Here is a 7500-nt window from a genome sequence, read left to right on the forward strand (position 1 = left end):
ATTGCAAGGTCGATAGTTGGGCCCGTCAGTAGGGCACCGTATTGAATATTTTAGAGTCTCTTCTTTGACACCTAATTGTTCCTTTCCTTCTTTCAAATACTCTCTGAAACTACCGAAAAAGAGATTCTGATGAAATATTAAATTCTTTCAAATGAACATACACGTATTTGTTCAAGACTTCATTAAAGCGAAACAAAAAAAGATGTACATGAAAGAAAATGGGTTAATTTTCTTAGATTCGTGTTTGTCAACAAGGAATCGGAGCCAGATTTCCAACATGTCTCGTCAGAAACTGACTTTCTACTCTACGGCTCCCCATATTATCTTCAACCTTTCTAAAGCTGAGAATTTCGTTTCTATTAAGTCAATCAAGAAAATTTTGTTGACGAAATGTATAACTTATACTGAAACACAGTAATCATTTTTGGAGCAGCCGTATAGTTGACTGAATAGTCACACATGTTCATCTATTATTTTATTGACTACAAAAGTTTAATATTGTGCGAAATGAACCCAGATTAAACCCAGCAGTACATTACTCCTGCCACCCTACCGCTATATATTATAATAAAATACTATTGAGAGATTCCTTGATGTCTTTTACAAAACCCAAAATGCCATCGTTTTAATTAATAGAAATAAAGAATTCCTTTAAAAATAAAGTGGAAAAAACTGCATATTAACATGACAATATAACTGGCTCAGTTGTAATATAAATAATATAAATATCAATTTCAAATTTTGGCTCAGGGCCTGCAATTTCGTGGGGAGAGGCGAAGTCGATTACATCGAATTCAGTGTTCAACTGGTACCTACTTTATCGACACCGATAGGATGAAAAGCAAAGTCGACCTCGGCGGAATTTGGACTCAGAACATAAACGTAGATACCACTAAGCATTTTACCTGGCGCGCTAATGTTTTTGTTTGATGTTAATTCATATTACATGTTGGTACGTTTCAATCTATAAATACTGGCTGGATAGACAGAACCAGTAGATGTTGATTAAAGAGACATTATCTATTGTAGATAAATATAGACTGAAAATTATGACATATACTGTTGACTTTAACGTACACTTCTGAAAAGAGGTCAAATTTATAGACTTAGTTGTTATGTGTTGATAAAGTATAAAATTTCATTAGTATGAAGGTTGTCGGCTTGAGAGCTTGTAGAGATCGACGAAGTAGATGTAGATGCAATCTAAAAATATCGGACAAGTATAACTAGTAGCTGTCGATTGGTTTGACAATGCCTGTAGTCATAGCTTTTAAAATGTCGATTAAACGTCTCTGTAGACGTCGACTGGAAAAAAATCTTGTCCATATCTTCTGGGCATATTCGCCATGCATGTGCACACACACACACACACACACACACACACATTCACTACCTCTCAGCTGATGTGACAGATGATCGCCTGGAAGATAAAAAAAATATCAACTGCATTATTATTTGATTTGGAGCTTGAAGGGATGGGATACGAGTGTAAGATGCAGAATTTCTATCCAGTCTTTCGTTGTTGTATAAACAAAATATCAACAACACCGTAACAGAACTATTTCTAGTGCTTGCAATTATAGGCTTCTAGCGTTATTAATACATGCATAAATTGTAGCAGATAATTTTTTTCTTCAGCCACTGCAAAAAGAACATCTGCTGAAATTTATTAGTTTTAATTCTTGCTTCACAATTTAGTAGCGCTATAAACAAAATTAGAATATAACGAAACAAAAATTCGAGATATTCCTGATTGTTATTATGAATTTTCTAAGCATCATCATCATCACCATCATTATTATTATTATTTGTCAATTACATGATAGTAACAATAATTACAGTTATTACTAACATTATTATTATTATTAATCTTGTTTTGAAGTTTTGTTATCATCATACTCTTCTACTCCTCCTCCTCCGCCTTCTCCTCCTCATCATCGTCAACATCATTATCATTGTCATCATCGACGTCATGTCTGCAAGCATGAATAATACAAGCATACATCATAAAACATTCTCAGAAACTAGATTGTTTTGATATAATTGTAGTCTTTTTTTAAAAAAAAAATTAATAAAATTATATTTTAAAATAAATGAAATGAAGAAAGAAAATTGAAAGCAAAAAAAAATAAATAAGAGAAACCGCACAAATCAAAGCTGTAAGTCAATGGACGTTAAAAAAAATTCTGTGTTGGGAATGAGATTTAAATTTAATATTAATTGTGAATTTAATCTAAACCCAGTTATTTAAAAGCCAAATTGATTTTCTAACTTTTTCAATTTTTTATGTCGATCTAATTATTATTAGTAGCAGTAGTATGATGACTAACATGACCATTATTCCTGTTGTTGTTGTTGTTATTGTTATTATTAATTTTGTGATCATTATAATCATGATGATGGAGATGGTAGGGTAGGGTCGTCGTTGTGACGATGGTGATGATGAGGAGGTGGAGAATAAGGATGATGGTGTTGGTGGTGATGATGATGATGATGATGATGGTGGTGGTGGTACTGCTACTGCTGGTACTGGTGCTGGTGGTGCTGGTAGTGGTGGTGGTGGTGATGTTACGCTGGTCGTGGTCATGATCAGGTTTGTCTGTTATACCGTTGGTTTATTGATGGTTAATAGTTTATTTGTCACGCTACATAAAGCAAAATGGTTTTCTGTCATGTTTTTCTATCAGTGGAGTGGTATAGACACTAAGGGATCGAAAGTGATGTTTGCAGGTTTAAAATATATTATTCATTAATATTCAGTAATAGCCATTATTCGTTATATAACGTGACAAATCAAATATCCTACATGAGAAAGAAATATTAAACGAAATATCAAAACCTTCACAACAGAACTATTTCTACTGCTTCTAATATTATTAATACATGCAAAAATGGTAGATTATATTTTAATTAGCCTATATATTTACTGTTTGTGTGAATATGTGCGTGTTTCTGCGTGCATATGTGAGTGTGCACGCGCGTATTTATGTGACCAGTTGCCATTTACTGAGTCAGTCTAGTTCATATTAACAAGCTGTTTCTACATTCTCAGTACTACAGACTGCCTGACACTGGTTTCGATTATGCATCTCGTTAAATAGATCAATTAATGCCTGGGTAATACAATACGTTAGATGATGAAAACAACTTGTGATACAAGTAAATAACGATATTTGCCGTTATGTGAGTGTGCGGATGGATTTTTTCCAAGATATCAAAGAAATGCAAGGTTTTTTTTTTTATCTGTAAGTCAACAGAGGAGGCAGGACTCCTGAGACTAGTGGAAGAGAGAAAGAGAAACAGAGACAGAGCGGAAAGTATCTTCAAACCTGAAATCTGAGCCAAATGCTTCAAACAGCGTGGACTCCTCTAAAAGTGTCAGGTGGTGGTCTTAAACCGGGTAACGTATTAAGTTTATCACCCAAGGTGGCCATGACTGAATTTGAAGGATTCTGGAGCCAGAAAAAATGTAGTAACACATCTGGTTCAATGTTCTAACGTTTTACTAACCAAGTACCCTGAAGTGGTACTTTTTAACGGCCTCGTAAGAATAAAAGGCAAAGTTAACCTCAGCGAGATTTTAACTCATAGTATAGAGAAACAGAACAAATAACGCGAGACATTCCGTCCTACGTTCAAACGACTCTGTAATTAATCACATGATTACAAATTCAAATTTGAAATACTGTTATTCGTTTGAACTTGGTCTGCCTTAAAGTGACTCTCAGATATTTCCCATAAAGATATGAGCTATCGCAACGATTCAAGGAGTAAGGAGGAAACTACAAATATAATTTTTTTTTAAGTACACATAACACAAGCCATGAAGAACAATATTTAGAGGTGGTGGGGAGATACATGTCCTTCGTTATACATTAAGGATTCAGTTATTAGATCAACTGAATATTTTGTTACCCAAGTAACGTAACTGAATGTTTTATAGACACGTGTACTCTTAACTAATTCTTTGGTAGAATCAGCGTGACACAATGTGTGTGCAGTAATGCTATACATTTTAAATTACCAGACAGGCTTTTATGCAGCTTCCACTGGAGGAACTTCTATAATTTCTTTCAACTCGCAATTTTACGCGCAAGTTACGGATCAACCCGAGGTTACAGAAAATTACATTTGCCCGAGATGCCATACAGTAGTAACGAAGCAAACTTCTTAACCATACTCCGCCTATAGAAGTACTTATAGACATACATTTAAGGAAGTATGCATGCCAGAGTCACTTATGCATTTATTCAACCAAACACGATATCTGAAAGAAAAGGCGAAACGGTCATGCCTTGAATAATTTGACCATAAGTTTACTGATCGAGGCCGACTTGAATTTAAGTATAATACAAATACACATATTTTTATGGATTAGAAAATAAGTACAACATTCTTGGCCTTATTCAGACTTATTAGATGGGTGCAGTTGATGTTCAGTGACAGAGTGAGCGACGAGATAACTGCAGAGAGCACAATTCTGAAGTGAAGTTACTGGCTACAGTACTGTTTAAGGGTGAGGTAATAAGGATATTGGTGGGGATAGACAATCTGCTTTAGATAACCAATCTCTGTTGTAATATCTGTAGGAAAGGAAGAGATAAGGAATAATACACTTATTTGTCAGTTTATACGAGGGGTGCTGAAAAGTTCCTGGCTTTGGGTAAAAGAAAATAAAGGAAGATCAGTTAATTATGATTTTATTCAACGTATTCCCCTCTTTTCAGCAGCCTCTCGTATATTAAAGCTGTTTAGTAATAACAAAAGATATCAGTTGTTTTTACCAGCTTGCAATCCCCTCTAATGTGCATTGTCTATATCATTCAGAAATTTCGATCAATTGATTTTATACGAATTATCGTTCCTGCTTGTTGTTTTTAGATTTTAGGCACCCATAGAGAGAGGTTTGCTCTGAATCCCTTCAATGATCTCAGTTGGTCAAGGTTGATCATATATGAGTTTCTTTCGTATTTGTATTAAGTATGCCGCACGTTCCCTTGAGGTATTTTCCTTCAGTCATACTGTTAATATAGCCTATTGGTAAGTAAGTCTTTGCCAGTCAACCGAATAACCTATCTAGAATGCCGAGTATCTGTGTACGGATGTGTCAGTTTATGTTTGTGTGTGAGAGAAAAATAAAATGTGTGTGTGTCTGCATATTTCTGTGAAAGTGTGTGTGTGTGTCTGCATATTTCTGTGAAAGTGTGTGTGTTACATGTTAGATTTAGTTTCTCGTATACTTAGCAATTTTCGTCATGATGTGTTTGATGTTTCAATCTTATATAACTTTACCTTCAGAATTTCTCACTCAGTATAGTGTGAAGGTCAGACATGAGTTAACATTCTTTCCGCCATGCTGTTGGTGACGAGGAATGTGGAGATGAGAGGAGGTTGTCAGTGTTGGAAAGTGTAATGTGTATTCTATGAATTAAGCTGTTGAGATATATTTACATATAATATTATATCATTTCTATGTTAGATTCCAGATAAAATATTTCTGCATAGCTCTTTTGTTTAAATATCGATCTGTAACTGCATAGCTATAATTTATTCTAGATGCATAATTAGTCTGTGAGAAAATATGGTTGGACTGTGACCTAAGTAACAATTATATTTCCAAATATACAACCTTTACATTGGATGTTGTAACTTACATAAGTCGCTTGTTAAGTGACAAATATACATCTATATATATACAAATATACATATATACAAATATACATACATTGACAAACATATAACAATACACAGACATATATAAAGCAGTCAAATATATAAAACATGTATCAGTGAAGACATTTTTATTTAAAGAGAAGGTAGTGATGCATATAGAAATATACAATGCATAGAAAATATGCAGTAACCACTTAATAATAAATATAAATTATATGAAATAGTTATACAAAATCATTTCATTATTTTATTTTGTTAGCTGGGGTTTGTTTCTTCTTTTGACTTTGTTGTTTCTCTTTGCATTAACTTCGTTTTGTACCACATTGTGTCATATAAATGAGATACATATAGTGAAGAAAGTACAGATGACTAGATTAAGAGCATTCCAGAGGGAAGAATTTTGGACACAGATGCGAGTCATGTAGGTCTGCGTACTTTGTGTTTCCAGTGATAGTTTATTGTGTGGAAGATGAGTACTGTTATACTGATCTGTTGTCTTCTCACTAAAGAAGTTAAAGAATACGAACAATGGCGGAGTCGATAAGATTTGAAGTATTTGCTTCAATCGCCATGATTTTGTCACAAAATTTGAAATATTTCATTCTCTACATATCCTGACACTCAGCCCTAAGTTCTTGCCTAAACGAATTCAAGAAGTGTAAAAAGAAAAGTATTGTTTAATATTAACAGCAGTGAACTGGTATACAGTTTCGTAACTCATCGCTCTAATTATTTACATTATTTACATTTGACGGATATTTCTCATCTTGTTTGTTGTTAACACAATGTTTTGGCTGATATACCCACCAGCCTTCATCAGGTGTCTTGGGGGAGATTTCGAACCTGGGTTCTTATATGGCGTAGTGGTTAAGAGTGCGGGCTACTAACACCAAGATTCCGAGTTCGATTCCGGGCAGTGACCTGAATAATAATAATAATAATAATAATAATAATAATAATAATAACAACAACAACAACAACATCGAAAAATACCTTAGGAATGAGGACAAATATCCGTCAAATGTAAATAATGTAAGTAATGTACATAATTCCTCATCTCTTAAATATAGAATTGTATTATCGCTCTAAGTTCAAATTCTACCGAAATTTAGTTTGTTTTTCATACTTCAGAGGTCTATCAAATAACTACCAGTTGCATATCGAGTTCGATCATATTAACTATATCTACCCCCAACATTTGAGGCCTTTTACTTGTGTCAGAAATCAATAAAATAATCGAGGCGAGTGGTGTGACAGAGTCAGCAAAGCAAAGAATCAAATGTTTAATGGTTTTATTTCGTACAGCTTCGTACTGAACTCACATCTCTCAGGAGGTTGACTTTCCCTTCCCTTTCTTTCTGCAGTTGATAAAATAAATATTATGTGAGCTGAACTTGATTCAGTTGTCTATACCCACTCTCCCGCTACAAATGTGTAACATTTTATTAATGGAGGAAATTATTTTCTTCTTATTGTTGAATTAATGTTAGTAAAACATTGTATTCTTTATAATTTGTTTATTTTATTATAGAACAAAAAGGAAAGAACATTTAGCTAAACACAGGAATCATATCATTTATTCAGTAAGTGCCAATTATTATTTTTATAAAAAGACAGCTAATTCTTCCTATTTTCCGTTTACCAAAAAGGTTTTACTTTTTCTATGCACATAATAGATATGTTTTAAAACTAAGTCATCTAATCTTGTTTGTCTCATTGTTATTTGTTCTTTCTTACCAAGCGTTCACGAGAGACTCAAGGGAGCATAACGTAAGCCTGGAGAGTATAGTATCTGGAGAGTTGACAGTGTAAACTCCCGGAACACAT

The 7500-nt window shown here is 33.8% G+C and overlaps 1 protein-coding gene across 3 annotated transcripts in view; it reads left to right on the forward strand.

Annotated features, from left to right (window-relative positions):
* The window catches only part of LOC106875612 (uncharacterized), a 231828-nt gene that overhangs the window by 79850 nt on the left and 144478 nt on the right, over positions 1-7500 (forward strand). For 2 of the 3 annotated variants that reach the window (XM_089348057.1, XM_052965701.2), the window contains exon 2: positions 7205-7256. The exons of the other annotated variant lie outside the window; for it this stretch is intronic. The gene's annotated coding sequence lies outside the window, so the exon portion shown is untranslated. The remainder of the gene's footprint in view (positions 1-7204; positions 7257-7500) is intronic. 3 annotated transcript variants of the gene reach the window in all.

This window comes from Octopus bimaculoides, chromosome 2 (genome assembly GCF_046866305.1).
Source record: "Octopus bimaculoides isolate indiv1 chromosome 2, ASM4686630v1, whole genome shotgun sequence".
Taxonomy (NCBI): Eukaryota; Metazoa; Mollusca; class Cephalopoda; order Octopoda; family Octopodidae; genus Octopus; species Octopus bimaculoides.